We start from the raw sequence: 16682 nt of genomic DNA on the forward strand, positions 1-16682 counted from the left end.
TGACTTAAAGATCAACAAAGCACGTCTTTGCCATCATTGCCAAGCCTAAATCCGGCAATTATCCCACGATGTTTTATTGACTCTAATTTTCCCGTGCATCTTTTGTTTGAAAGCAGCATTTTCTGAGCACTCTTCCTGAGGCAGGATATGCGCATCATGTCTCACTTTTAGCTGGAGTGATAATAATTGTTTTAGCAATATCATGGCATTGTGTTCCGGCATGCTGCAGAGGCAGGTTAACTTAATCTTCAAATTGGTGTGTGAGGAATTGAAAACGGATGTCTCTTTGTGTCTGATAGTGTGGAAAATGCCCAGAAGGACAACCCAGCTTCAGATATTTGTATCTTTGAATTTCAAATAGAGCAAAAAACTTACAAAAAAATCATATGACCTTCACATATGAAAAGGCAAAGAAAGGCTTTATTGGGAGGTGAATATGGAAGCCATGAGACTGTGGCCCTGACTCATTAAAACTGTACTGCCATGTACCTTTGCAGATAATAACTTACTTTCTGATATAGTGCTTTGTGCTACTTTTTTAAGCTCTTAAAAGAAAAGATGTTCTTGTTCTGCAATTTATTAGCACCCAAGTTACTGATCACAGGATGATGGAAGGTTTAGTCTGTTCTTTCTGGAGATTGAACTTGAGAAGTTTCATTGAGCCACCTTGATGGCAACCTCCCCATTGGGAAATATAACGTATGCCATGGTTACATCCTTTCAGCTTCACATGCTACCTGGGTGCTGTTGTAACCTTGGATCACGTGACAGTTCTCTGACAGGCTATTGGCAGTCATCCTTGCCTAGGTATCTTCAAGGACCAACGTTATCCCAGAAGGATTCCTGGCATCCGGATGCAAATGAAAGGTCACTTGAGCATGAGCTGAAAGCTTTCAGCAAGATGTCCACTGTATACACATAATTTTATAAGTTGAATAGTGTATTTTGAAAGGCGTACGCGGTCTTGACTCTTCTGGAAACTTTGTAATTTGCATCCTTGTGAAAAAAAATAAAAATCCTATCAGCTGTTAAAGTTTCCAGTGCGGAATAGATATGGGCTAGCAAGCACAGCCAAAGTCACAATATTACACTGAGTGTTGAACAGTACCGAAGTGTGGTGGAAGGGAACCAGTACATGCGGGTGGAACAACAAATGTGTCTGAACCAAGCATTCCATTTATAACACAAGTCGTTACAATGGCTTGCCTTGAGGGGCGCTGGACTTTGGATTTCCAGTCCCCGTAACAGAAAGGAAAGTGTTGGACTTTAAAATCCAACGCTGCTTTACCTAACCATGTTGTTGTAATGACTTGCTTTGTAAATAGAATGCGTGGGTCATACGCATTAGTTGTTCGGCCGTCGTGGTATTTACTGTTTCCCATTTAACAGTATAGTCACCTTTCAGTGTACAGAGCCCATCCTCATTGTGGGCAGTCCAGTTAGATGTTCGTGGATACATTGTGAATAATTCTATTCAGAAGAGCAACAACCGGGGGAATTCCTGCAACCCCACAAATGCAGCGAGTGGTACAGTACTATGGGATGCAACAGTTAAATGGGTTATCTGTTTGCTTCTATGTTAAATACCTAGGACCCTGATTTTCAGAGCTCCAAGGGGGATGAAATATTTGCAACACACCTTAAAATCGGATACCCTGGGTACAGTTCTTCACTGGGTGTGAAAAACCTCAATAAGTGAAATAACGTGGATTGTGGTGGTTTCTGCTCCAACATCTGCAATGTCCCACTATTTTTAGAGCATTTTACTCCCAATAAATATTGGCACGTTTATCCTGCCAATATGTTCCTGAAATTGCTTGTGGCATACTTTATGGAGCCTAATAATTATTATCAGGTTTGGAAAAGTTCACCAGCTCATGATTCCAACCCATGTTCAAAGAGGAGTTTACATCGGGCCATAATTCTCTAACAAAGTTGTAAACAATGCCAAAGTCTGTTGATGTTAAAATTAGACTGGGTGAAATTTCTGTTAAACTGGCATAATCTCACATCGTGTCTTCTAAGAGCTGATCTTCTAAAGTCAGTGACTCTTATAGAGTCAATGATGGATGTGTTTGAACAGAAGGACTCCAACCACAGAAGATTACAGGTAGATCTGCTTTTACCACAGAGGGTGTAATCCTGGCTAACCCAATAAACAAACACTTATCAATCAACTTGCTTTGTCAGATTTGCAAGAGGACCATTGCTATTTTTATAAACATTATGGAGTTAGTTGATTCCTTCCTGGTCTCTGGATCACAATATTATCCAGGCAATATTTAAAAGTATCATGATGAGCTGTAACTTTATATTAATTGTTGTACATTTTTCTAATGGGAGACTCTCTCTCCTAACAGTATTAATATATTTGTTTTAATGCTATATGAATTCATTTGATGATGTCTTTGGGAAGAGGTGTGGCGCATCAGCCAGGGCGACAGACGCCGGATGCTGGGGATCATGGTTCGATCACCGGCGGCAGGTCAGCCCAGCACCATGTGACTCTGGGCAATAGCTCGCATAATCTTCCCGACGGCCGGGATGCCTACGGGTAGCTGTGCGCTTTACAAATACTGGATTTACATTTTGAATCAAGTTTTCGGTCACCATGTTTTGTACACATGTATGCTATCAAAATGTTGAATGCCTTGAAATAGCAGTGAATCATGACCTCTAGGGTGCTAAAAACAGAAGTGACGAAGACCATGGGGTGGCTAAGAGTATAACAAAATATCATCTGCATGCTACTTGGCTTTACATTATTAGGTTAAAAAGGCTAGCCTTAGTTTATAATTACTTCTGACATAACATTAAATATATCAAAGTCTATAATGGACTTCAATGACAAGGGTCAAACCTCAGCTAACAAACTCTGACAATTTCTGGCAATACTGCTTCCCTTGAGGAAGACATACAAGTATATTCCTCAACTACGTTATCTTTTCCTCTCTTCTTTTCTCTTTGTTGGGTAGAAATGATTGCTCACTTGGTTGATTGATTGATTTTGACACTGCCTGTCGGTCTTTTGGTCTTCATTATCTAGATCAGCTAAGAGCAAGTGAACTTTCTTAAAGGAGATCCTTGAGAACATGTTTCATAGGTCATAAGATATGGCATTCCAGCGAAGATCGTCCTGGGCTGAGAAGCCCATATATTCTAAGATTTTTTTGGTTGACTTTGATAATGCACAGCAACTTTAGGTCCTAACTTTTTAGTTTCCTGCCTGGTTGTTTTAGGGTGTTTCTATTCATCAGGTATCTGGGAGCTTTTTCATTCAAATTTGAACATTGTCTGTTTACTATAACTATGACCCTAGCCTTGACAAATAAAAGTGTAATGCTTTCTGGGATACAGATATGTGATAACAGATCACACAACAACAACAAAAAACTACTTTTTTGACTGGTGCTTTCATTACCTTGGTGGTTATCTAAGTCATTTTTCTACCACTAAGATGCTTTCAGTACAGGACTGGAAAGCTTCCTCTGTCGACCCTCCAATGCCCAACTAGAGGAGCAGAAGACAGAGGAGACCTTTGCAGGAAGGATACAGCAACAGGAGACAGGGTTCTTGGGTCAATGCCACTCTATATGCTGCACCTACAGGCACACTGGCCCATAGTTGGATGATATGGAGAGTTCGGCATGCTTGGCAGTGAAAAGGAGAGTGGCGTTACCTTTTCTTGCTCTACAGGGAGGATGAAATCCTCTATTTAATTGTTGTATGTGAAAGTATAATCTACAGAAATATTGTGTCACTTCAACATTTTACCATAAATATTATTTAATATAAAAATATTATTCCATTGAGTATAGATTTTCTATAACTAACACCAGTGAAGATATTTTTGTAAACATTATTTGGGGGGCAAGTTTTATGAAAATATTCTGACCAGGATATACTGACACTATGCTTCTCTGATCCCATCCCACCAACCTCCCATGATGCAAAATGTTATCAGATAAACCTTATATATTGGAAAAACCAAAAATGAGAGAAAGAGACACCCCCAAAAAAGATAAAGAACAACCGGCATTAGGATTAGTGAAGCTGCAGAATATGAAATGTTTCTGACCATATTCCTTAAATTAATTAATATAAGTATGCTTTATCGCCAATGGAACAGAAGTGTTTCTTAATATTCAAAGCTCAATAGAAGGTAAGAATTTGCAATTGTTTTCCATACTTGAAATCAAAGTTAAAAAAAATCATGCAACGCAATGCAGGAAGACAAATTGCTGCACTGCTAGAAAGGGCGATATGGCTTTTTCTTGCCCTCTCAAACAAAGAAGAGCAAAGATGGATTTAGGAGAAAGGGGAGCCCTTCACTCAAGACAACACAACAACAAAATAAAACAATTTCCAGCACCCCAGAAAAAATCTCTTCACAAATGAAGTAAGGACCCTTTCACAACACTTCTCTGTATGGAGGCTAACTAGTATAAACATCTGGTCCATACAAACCCCATAATAAGAGTAAATTCTCCAATCCTACAGTAAATGCACTTTAGAAATAATGTCAAGTTGGGGGCGTGGTCTCAGTGCCGATCCAAGATGGCATGGCCGTGTAGAACTCCGGACATACTGGGGAGCCTTTTCGAAGCCGGAGAATGCTTCAGCGCTTGCCAAGGTACGAGACTGCACGGCGTCTCTCCCTCAAGTCGCGGTGAGTTGCTGGAGTTTTCTACAACTCCCGCTTCTGTGTCTTTCAGGGCCATAATGGCCCCGGGGGATTTCTACTCAGGATAAGGTCGCGCCCGCCATTTCGAAAGGCAATCACGCTTCTTTTTTTATCTAAAGCGGCTTCGTTACACCGCGATCATGTTGCTGCTGGATACCTTACATGTGCCACCTTAAAATTTCTTCTCAACATATTTTTATTTTGCTTTTAGGCTTTTGGCATGTTTCTCTATAAGAAAATACACTTTTTATATTTTGGAAGCCTTTTTTTCTCCTCAGTAATTCGTTTATGTGGAGTAATTCCTTCAACACATGATGGATATGTCAATGACTTTTATCATATGGACACTAATCACTGTTTACTGAACCCTCATTTCTACAATTGGTAAGGGAGGTCAACTCTGCATTTTTCTTCTATATTTCTGTGTGCTTCACTCTTTTTTAGCTGTGGTTTTCTACTCCTCACTGTGTGACTGAAACTGCTTTACATTTTTGAAGGTTTTGCTTTTTGTATACAACTTGCACAGTACTTTACTTAACCTTCTTTTTTTGTATATGGGGAGATTAAGAAATCTTAAACTTTCAGTTTGCACCAAACACATTGCACACTTGGACTCAGACTCCATTCCTAACGACATGGAGGATACCTCTCCTCATAAATCTGACACTTCACCAGGCGTCATTCCAAAATCACAGCTCTCAAGCAAGATGCCTGTGGGTTCTTCTAAACGAACAGAAAAGGACACTCCTACCCCAGTTCACTCCTCGTCAGCTTCCATGTATATGATTCCTAAGGAAATGTGTGCATTAAAACCCTTCATGGAGGAAACTAATGAAACTCTGCAACATATGGATGACAAATGGTCTTCTTTGGAATCACTTGTGCTTGTTGTGGAACAAAAAATGGAATCTCTTCTATCCACTTGCTCTTGCATCTCTTTTCTGGAATCTGAAATATCTCTTCTTAAAAAGCACAATAAGGACTTGGAAAATCGAAACCACAGGAATTACCTCCGCATTTACGGACTCCCTGGAAATATGGAGGGTTCTAATCTGACAGTTTACTTTCAGACTTTTTTGCCCAAGCTTCTGGGCATATCTACTACTGCTCCACTTGACATACAACAGGCCCATAGACTTGGTCCCAGGGTCTCAAAGAAACTGAGTGATATCATCATGCTTTTCCTGCAATATACTGACCAACTACAAGTCTTGTCGGCTGTGAAATCCAAAAAACAAATTTATTGGGAGGGTCATCTCAGGATGTTGTTAGAGCTACTGTGGACCGTCTGAAAAAATCCCTGGATCTTCATCCTTAGGTAAGAACTATAAATGCCAGATATGGGCTAATCCACCCTTGTCTCTTTAAACTTACTTATAATGAGAAGAGTACCACTTTTAATGAGCTGGCTGCACTACATGAAGTTCTTCAACAACATGGAGCGGATGTCATGGACACTTCAAAGTCTACTTAACTGTCATTTTGTTTTGTTTTGTATGGCTGTTTACCTTTCTGTATAATTCTTTGAATGTTGTTTCATTCTTGTTTAACTTTTAAGATTCTTATTCACTAGTCTCTTTTCTCCTTTTCTTCTCTTTTTATAAAATTATTTTTTTCATGTTGTCTCTTATCTTCCTAATACAGGTGTATTTTCGCATCCTGTCTCCCAAATGGTCTCCCCTATGTATTGATATGCTTACCCACCCAAGGTCACCCTGACGTGCAGTGGGACTCAAGTGCTGTCGTCTCCTGGTGTTGCCACACCCATTTTGTCTTTGTGTTTTGTAGGTATGTTCTTCAGTCATCATTCGTATGACTTGTACTGTCTATTTATTTCCTGTTTTATTTACCTTTGCTCATGTTTTTCTATGTGGTTCTTTTCTATCATTTTCCCCTTCCTATTATCGACTTTATCACTCCTTTCTTCCTGCTTTTTCTTACTAAACAAGCGCTTTAATTCTATAATGTTTCTTTTTCATATTTGTTTTAGCCTAATCTCAATCTCTCTACTGTAAGCATATTAATTGTTCATGTTCTTACCTTTAAGTTACATTCCGGGTTACTACTTGGAACATTAAAGGGCTAGGTAACCCTATGAAAAGTCAACGGGTGTTATCTCATCTAGCCAAATTAAAAACTGATATCGCATTGCTGCAGGACTCACATCTTTCTGAGTCTGAGTCTTCCAAGCTGAAGAAAATTTGGGTGGGTCATGTGTTCGATTCTCCTGCTTTAGGCGAGAAAAATGGGGTTCTAATTCTTTGCCATAAAAAAATGCATGTTTCAAGAATCTGATACTGAAGGACAGTGGGTTGTTATTAAGCTCCTTATTGAGAAGATACTTTTAGTTATTTTCGATGAATATGGTCCAATCACTGTTAATAAGGTTTTCTGGACAAAAATCTCTAACAAACTGCTTTTATATGATGATGACTACATTGTATTTGGTGGTGACTGTAACCAAATCCATTCCATATTGGACAGACACTCAACAGTTAAGTTTGTTCCCATTAAAATGCACTCACACTTTACTTCCACAATATGACATAAATCTTTAGTTGATATATGGCAACTCTGCCATCCAGACCTTCGGTAGTCCAGTTTTTATTCAGCTCCACATCACTCACAATCCCATATTGATTATCTTTTTCTGAGCAAATCTTTCGCTCAACATGCTCTTCAAGCTGAGATAGGATCAATTTTAATATCAGATCATGCTCCAATACATGTGGATTTCGACCTAATCCCCTTTTCTCCGCGCTCAGGTAGATGGCCCTTTAACAATTCCTTACTCTTAGATCCTAAATTTAGCCAACAATTCAGTTCCTTTGTCTCCAAATTTTTCGCTATTAATTCAACCCTGGAGTCCTCTTTCATAATGATGTGGGACTCCTTCAAGGCAGCCGCCAGGGGTTTTATAATAAACTTCGTCTCAAAAAAGAAAAAATCTTTAGATGCCCAATCTAGCCAACTACTTCATAAAATTAAACAGCTAGAATAAACTTACTATCACTCCAATGATGAGACTTCCTTGAAAAATCTTATTGACTCTAAGCTCACTTTTAATAGGCTATCTACGAATGCTGCCTCTTCCTATCTATTGAAAAGTAGTACTCGCTACTATGGGGGTCAGAATAAAATGGGGAAACTGCTGTCTAATTTTTTTAAGTAAGTAGAGACAGAACTAGAATAGTATCTTCACAGGGCTTTGCGGGGACTCCTCTTTTTAAAGATAATGATATTTTAAATGAATTTGTTTCTTTTTATAAAAACGTATATTCTCCAGAAACGCAACCAGAGCAGTCTGATCTCTCCACTTATTTTTAGTCCATTGCTTCTCCTCCTTCCCATCACATTGATTTTGACTCATTAGAAGCTAATATTTAATTAGTAGAAATCACTCATGCAGTTTTGGTGTTATGTCGAGGGAAGGCTTCTGGGCCTGATGGCTTTACTGTTGAATTTTACGACCATTCTGCAAAACTCCCCCTACTCAATATGTTGCTTCTATTTAATTCTTTTACTCATAAAGGTATATCTCAAGGCATTTTCCAAGAAGCTATTATTTGCTTAATTCCAAAATAGAATAAAGATCCCTCTCTCTTAAGAACTATCGTCCCATCTCTTTAGTTAATACTGACTATAAGATCTTTGCCAAGATTCTGGCATTCCGCCTTTATCCCATCCTGCCTGATCTGATAGGTCCTGAACAATCCAGCTTTGTTAAAGGAAGATTGGCCTCTGACAATTCTCAAGTCTTTTTTAATATCCTCAGCAAGGCTTCATCTTTGTATTACCATATTGCTGTTATCTCTTTGGATGCAGAAAAAGCTTTTGACAGGATTGGATGGGATTTTATGTTTCACGCATTACGATGGGTTGGTTATTTCACCTAAATTGATTGTGTTAATTTCCCTGCTATATTGAGGTACCACAGTCTCAATTTTTAATGATGGTAGAACCTCAGATTATTTCACTTTGCTTAGAGGGGTATGGCAAGGGTGTCCCTTATCACCTCTATTGTTTGACATTGTGCTGGAACCCTTTCAACTAAAATCAGGCAGGATGCTTGTATTTCAGGTTTCCAATTTGGTCCTCATCAGGTTAAAATGTCAGTTTACGCTGCTAACATTCTCCTATATTGTTCTAACCCTGCAACCTCTCTCCCCCCTTTCCTACATCAAGTCCATACATTTTCCCAGCTATCAGGATATTGTCTTCATACTGATAAGTGTGAAGTTTTACCTTTAAATGTTTTATGTCAAAAGCATCTTTTTGTTCACACGGGCTTCTCTTGGCAACCCTGTAAAATAAAATATCTGGGTCTGTGGTTCTCTCCGACAGTTCCTGAAACATTCAAATTAAATTTCAATCACATTACCAAAACATTAAATGATACTATCACATGTTGGCATCCTCTTTTTCTCTCATGCTGGGGCTGAATGGATTCAAATAATATGATGCTCATCCCTCTGATATTATATATAATTCCCATGATTCCGGTTCACATTCCTGGGTATTATTTTAAGAAAATTGATTCTCTCTTAACAAAATGTCTATGGAAAAATAAACCCCTTCGCATAGCTTTGTCTTCTTTAAAAAAGGATAAATCTACGGAGGTCTTAGGTTTCCAGATTTCAAAACATATCATTCTGCCATTTCACTAAAAAAGGCTGCCCGGTGGCTCTCTCTGGAACTCCCCGGATAGCCTCCCTTGTGGGTGCAAATAGAGAAATCTCTTATTTCCCCCTTTGATTTTCAGGAAATCCTTTCTTTTACTGCTAATATCTCATTATTATGTTTTCCTATCATTTCTCTTTTCTGGAAACTTTTGGCTCCTCTCCTACCATCATCATATCCCTCACGTATTTCTTTTCAACAGCAAACCATTTGTCATAGTAAATTGCTACAAATTAAGAATCATACCATATATTGGAAAAATTGGCGTTCTAAGGGCTTGTGATGGATATCTCAACTTCTACCTGATGATCAACGCCTATCATTTACTGAATTTCAAAGAAAATGTTCTTTACTAGCCACCTTTAGATCGCAATATGATCTTCTATGTCCCTCCCTCAACCAATATCTTCTTACATTACCGAGAACTTTCAACCCCCCCTGCAAAATGCCCTACTCTTTTTCCATTATTAGATACTTCCCCTTCTACATCCACTATATACAAGACCTTACAATTACCCTAGGACATACTCAAATCAAAGACTGAATAGGCCTGTGACATAGATTTATTACAATATTGGCCAACTGAATCATGGGATAAGTTATGGGCCAAGCTTCACAAAACCTCACGAGCTGCTAATACCACAAAAACCCTTTAGTTTGTTTATCAACTGGTGTTATTTTCTCCAATGACTCTAGCGTCTTTCTCATCAAGTATGTCTCCTACTTGTTGGTCCTGTCCCTGCTCTAATTCTAATTAAAACATATGTAATTTGATTGCCACCCAAGCTATCAGTTTTGGCAGTTGATTTGGATCCAAATTAGGAAGTTTTTTAAAGTTACTGTCCTATTTTCTCTAACCAATATATTCCTCAGCACTTTGTCACCCCAATGGCCACAGTCACCATCGAGTTTTATGTTGCTAGATCTATTTTTAGCTGTTGCTTTTCATTTAATAACTTCAAATCGGAAAAAAGCTGATTAACTCACCTTTAGATACTGGTGGAATGCTGTATGTTTTTGTCTCCCCTATATCGCTAGTGATTAAAAGAGATCTCTTATGGCTTCCATTAGCTACGTATTTATCTTTATCTGCCTCTTCTGCTGTTATAGTCATTACTGTATCACGGAAGCCACCTTAACTTCACCCTTTGTCTCTCTTTCAGATACTTAGTAGATATTTGTACCCTTATATGTTTACCATGCTATTTAGTGTTTCTTATTGTTATGCTACAGTGTCAAATCATTTACTAGTCATGTTTTTTACTCTTAATATCATAAAACAATTATATATTGTTCTCTTCCCCATATCTCTTTATATACAGCTTGATAGTTATAACCTTCATATATTCTTGTTTCCCCTACAATCATTATGTTCAAATAGGACTCATTGCTTTGCTGTTCTTTTTCTTGTTGCTCTCAATAAAATCAAACAAGAAAAAATAAATAATGTTAATTGCAACACTTATTTTGATGTTGTTAGACCGCACAAGAAACACATGCTAAGTGCACATTCATGTCATGTGTCTGTTATGAAATTGTGATGAGTTTGTGACATATACAGGATGGGGAATTTTGCGCTGCGCTAAGGAAAGGAGCTTGGATTGAGGTGCCTATGATTTGAGAGGAGAAGGAATTTTCAGTATGCAGGATTCTAAGTAGGGGAGAAGAATGCTGCACTGACAATTGATACCATCCAAAGTAGTGTATGAGCTACTGCCAAGCAGTAGGCTAAAACTTTAGATCCACGGTCTTTAACACTATAGAGCACTCAAGGTCAAAAAAGCGATGAGAAAAAAAGAAAGAAATCAGTCTAGAAAGATACAGGCAAAAAATAAAAACAACAGCAGTCAATCTGACCAGTGTGAAGTTGTATCTCTGCAGGAAATGCAATCTTGTTCTATGCTGAGTTTTACTAGCTGCATGAACGCACTTGGTAAAAATCAAAGATTGATTGCATGCATTTTAAATCTGTTGAAATCAGCTGGAAAATATGTAGATAAAAGGTCTGAAATCAGGGAACTGGATCCAGTGGAGGACTCCATAATTCCTGACTATGCTTGTTGCACTGTCCATAAATCCTGATCGTGATTGTTGCGATGTCCATAAATCCTGGTCATGCTTGTTTGCTCCACTTCTTTTGGGCTTGGTAACCTGCGATGGGCTGTAACTTAAGAAGAGATGCCAACTGGACCCAGTATCTTCTCCAATTACAAGTCATCTCGCAATGGGACCCAAAGAAGCAGCACCAAAATGAAAGGGACAGGGAACGTTATCCATACCTAGGTAAGCCATAGCCACCAAGTTTCCCAGGTCCATGGGTGATGTATTGTGCCAGTCCAGATTTTTATTCTGAATTTTGGGACTTGTGTTCTGTTTTTCAATAGAATAAACAAGACTGCAAGGCCCAGAATTCAAAGAAAAAGTCTGGTCTGGAGTGGCAAATCACGTATGGACCTTGAACACTTGACGGGGCTGGTAGACATGCACTAGTCGTTGGAAATGAGTTCTACATAGCAGATCTGATGAATGTTCATGGATCTAGAATTGTGAAAAACTATTTAAAAAGCAGGCTCATCAAATGGTAAAACAAAGTATGCAACAGATATACCTGATTGTGGTATGCTAATGTAAAATGTGACTATCAAGATAATGTTGTTACACAGTAAATAGTTATGCCGCAGTGTTACATCTCTTATACATTAGAAATGTCCAGTGGACATATTGGAGTATTAAGCAGCCTTACATCGGATCATTGCTGTAGTATAGACAGTACTGTCGCACACCTATTCATAAATTCAAATATGTAATCTCACATAATTAACATACTAATTTTACGTAAATCTGGGTTCACCATCACTTTTCTGCAAACTCCTGATAAATCATCAATACCATGGAAATTGTGTAAAAAATAGTGTGCAAAAAATTGGTTGAGGGAAACATGAGGATCAGCTCTGGGAAATCTCTCGGTATGAGGAAGGTGATTCAGATGCTTACATTCAGGACACTCACCCCTTCAGTCTCAGGTGATCAGAGAATTAGAAATATGTCAGATGCCCTTGAAGAACTCGTTGAAAGCAAAACAGTGGCACAAAAAGTTAATTTTGCTTTTGTCTTCCATAGAACAGATCTAAGAGAATTTGCATATCCTTTCTATGACCTAAATGCATATGCTGAGCTGGGCTGTGATGAAAACAGGCATTATTAAAGTCTAAATATGTTCCTGTACGTTCCAGAAGAAGTCACCTAAAAGTTCTTGTCTAATATCAGTCACTTGCATATAGAAAGGGACAACATGCTGAACATACAATTGCAAGTTCTTGTTGTTTTCTAGCAAAAGGTGCTTTCAAATAGGTGAAATGAAGGATTGGAACATTAGTTCTGAACAGGAGCCGCCCATGCAGGTAAGAGCGATGGGGCGGTGGGGTCAGGTGAGGGGGGATTTCGACAGACGACTACGAGGGAAAATTAAATAAATAATTAATTTTCCCTTCTTCGTCGTCTGTCGAAATCCCCCCAACCAGCCCCACTGCCTCACCGCTCTTACCTGCGTGGGCCGCTCCCTGTTCTGAGTCAATGAGAAGGTCCTTCACAGGAGGCGCCTCGCAATCGATTTCCAGGCCCAATAGTCAAAGCAACATTGCAGTGCCTTCCCAAGCGTAAAAAATGAACATGCAATCACCTTACTGTGGCACTGCTGATGACGTGAGTCAGGATGATGATTTAGAGAATTGGGGGCAAGGAAGATTGGAAGAGAAAGTGCAACCATAGAGCGTAAATGTTAAGAAGGTGAGGTGCAGAAGGTAAAGCAGGGAGAGAGGAAGTGAAGAAGTCAAGCGAAGAGGTAAAGAAGGGAATTGAGAGAAAATGAGAGAACTGAACAATCGGAGCAAGAATGTGAGAAGTGGAGGTAAACAGAGATGTTGCTATTGCTAGTGCAGCATGTGCCGTGGCATCAGGCCTAGAAGCAGGAAGGAGCAACTGCACCCCAATTATGGCTTTGTTTTATGACTCAACTGGTTGTCAGAAAATCCCACTTTCAGCTTGGATTACTGCCTATGTCACCCTTGCTTCGCCACTGGAGGTACATTGAGAGTACAGGTGTATAAAGTGTATAGGATTACTTCTTAGTGTCCCATCACAATACACTGGGACAATATAACCTTCCACCTAATGCCATGGGCTTGTGGACAACCATCCACGCAACAGCAAACCACGCATAATACATCAGAGCCAGTGGCTGAGAGGGACTGGCCTAAAATTCCCGCTCTTTATACTACTTATAATAAGTGTTTTTTTTAAAATGGTATCAAGAGGTTTGCTCACAGCGGAATCCATCTGTATCAAAACCTAAAACGAATGCACTAAACCTAAAACGAATGCACTGTCAGTGGCACATTGGTTAATAGGAATAACAGACACTGTAAGTGAAAACGTGAAGAAGGTGTTAAAGGAGATGAAAGAAGTTGGAATAAATAAACAGGTTGAGTCAAAAGCTGATTATCGCCAATTGCCATTCTTGGAACTAAATTGGAGGATGACACTGTCGAGGGATTTTCATGCAGTGTCAACAAGCTTGGGCAAAATGATGGGGGAAAATTGATGAATGTTCAAGTAGTCAAATTTGAGCTCACACATTGCAGTTGAACTTGGTAGTTAAATACCCTAGAGCAAAACAAAACAGTGCACTTTCCTGTAAATAATGAGCTGGATGTACAAAAATAGGAATAGCGAGAACCTAATTGCGTTTTTTGTGTGAATCACAAGTAGAAAATTGCTATTCTTAATGGTTGAAACTTTTATGAGTTTCTATAATTATTCATAATTGGTCTAAATAGAGCTACCTCATGAACATTAATGAGGTAGGTCACAATTTGTGTCCCACAGGGATTCACAGCAGTCACAGGGATGGTGACCGGCTGGGGTCAGCAGACGACCATATCGGTGATTGCTTTTCAATAAAGCTATCTTTTTTTTTTAACACAACCCCTTTTCCTATGAGGAAAATGGGATGCCCTCGAACCACTGCCTTCTCTTAAAAAATATACTTCCAACCATTCTCAAAGGGTAAGGGTCCGTTGGGGACTCCTTCCCATTAGAGAATGGGTTACCACCAACTTTAAATTGCCTGTCAATTGCTAATGTTTTGCATACGCATTTCGGTCGCGTGACATTTGTACACAAAACTGCAAATCAGTATTAGGAATGGACACCCTCGAAATGTCCCTCCAAATACACAATTGCAAAACCCAAATTGTAATTTGGTAACAAGTTACTGAATGACAATTTGGGCTACGTACATCTGAAAAAGTATTTTCACAGTCGCAAAAGGCCCTGTTCTCCGAATCGGGCCATTTGCAAAAGTAAAAATGCTTCATACATCTAACCTAATATGTCTCACACTAAACTGTAACATTAAAAATTAGTTAATTCTTTCCTTATTTTTCTTTTCATTTTCTAATCATTCTAATGTTTTGCTAAGTTACTATGGTGAACGATTGGGGGTGGGATTTTTCAGGGCTGTCATTCAACATTTAAATGCAAGAGGGTATTTTCCTGCAGAGGCGTGATTCAGGCCTATAGCCTATTTAAGCAGTTGCATTTGACCCACTACAGAAGAGTTCTGTTTTGGTCTCAAGTAAACTTCATGGACTGTAATTAGACTCTGAGGGGCAGATTTACAAGCCCCTTGCGCCACTTTTGCGCCACTTTTTCCATGTTAAAAGTAAAGCAAAAGTGGCGCAAGGGGCTTGTAAATCTTCCCCTGAGTCTCTTTCCTCTAAGTCACAAAACTGCTACAGTGCACACTACAGTTTGTTGTTAGTTATTTAATAATTGCTTCTCTGCCTTTCTTTGCAAGACAAATGTACTTAAGCACTGCGGAATGGAGGAAGGACATGCAGGTGGATTGACAGAGTGGTATACATTTTTTGTTGAGTAGATATTGAGCTGCTGCAGTATAGGAAACATCCACTATTATGCATATTTAAGTAAATAAAAACAGAGAGAGACGGCTCTTGCTTTATACTTGCCACTTTCAGAAAAATGTCTACTGGTGAGTTATAATGTTAGGTCCAGAGCTTGACTCGTTGAGTGCTCATGACGAGCTCAGCTCGTCATCAGTCACAGTGGAGCTGTGCTCATGACGAGCTGAGCTCGTCATAATGGCCGCGGCACGCCCACGCGCGATTAATTCCCTGCCTGTGCGGGAGAATTAATCAGTGGGCGGGGTCGTGACGAGCTCAGCTCGTCATGAGCACAGCTCCACTGTGAGTCATGACGAGCTGAGCTCGTCACCAGCACAGCGACGCCGCGCCCCCCCACCCCCCGCACCGCGGGGGAATTACCCCCGCAGGGAAGGGGTTAAACATGTACATTTGCAGAGAAACATGCTAAAGGTTGGTGTTGTCTCTATTGGATATATTTTTTCAGAGTAATACTGCTTCAGAAATAACAGCTGTTAATGCCCAAAAGAGTTTTATCCTGCACAGCGAAATGAGGGTCTGAGTAGTAAGTTGTTACTAAAATCTAGGGCTGGATGTACCAAATAACTGATCACAGAAACCAGTCACAAATGTTGCACCAACTTTTTGCGACCTGTAACTTCTTTCTGAACCGATTGGTGTACAAATAGGTTGTTTTCCAAAATATGGAACCAGTGGGTCGGAGAACAACCTGCCTAATTAATTTATTTTAATCTGGCAGATAGCAAATTGTAACTCACACTGATTGGCTGCAAAGACAGGGACGGTGGCCCAGAGGGGTCTCTAAAGCATAATTCTTGTCTTTGCATTTCAACTGAAAAGGTTTTTTTTTTTTTAAGTAGCTCAATTTCCTTAAAGGAAACGGAACTGCTTTATTTAAAAAAAAAAAAAAAACTTCAGTGAGAGCAGACAGTTGTTCCATGAACAACTGCCTACTTCCTCTAAAGCGACCACCCTAGATCCCAAAGGAGAAAGGGTCCAAAGGAGACCCCTTACCTTTTGAGAGTTAGTCAGTACCCCAACTTTGAATTCAGTACATTTCCAATGGATTGTGAACAGAATTAGGCTTGCAAACCATTTATATTTCAAGGCAAGTCCCCTGGTTTGATAGTGAGTGCTTTGAATTGCTGGCAGTGGGCCCTCAGACCTGTGGCTGCTAGCCACTGCACTTGCTGCACTATTGATTATTACGCCACTAGAACCCTATATTGAAAGAACATTTTAGCTCCCTGTTGAAACCGCTTGCACACAAACACATGGAGCATATTTACAACCCCTATTGCCACCACAATGTCACTTCTTAGGACGTTGTGCTGGGGATAGGAGCTTCGACTTAT

The sequence above is a fragment of the Triturus cristatus genome, chromosome 8, assembly GCF_964204655.1.
Source record: "Triturus cristatus chromosome 8, aTriCri1.1, whole genome shotgun sequence".
NCBI lineage: Eukaryota > Metazoa > Chordata > Amphibia > Caudata > Salamandridae > Triturus > Triturus cristatus.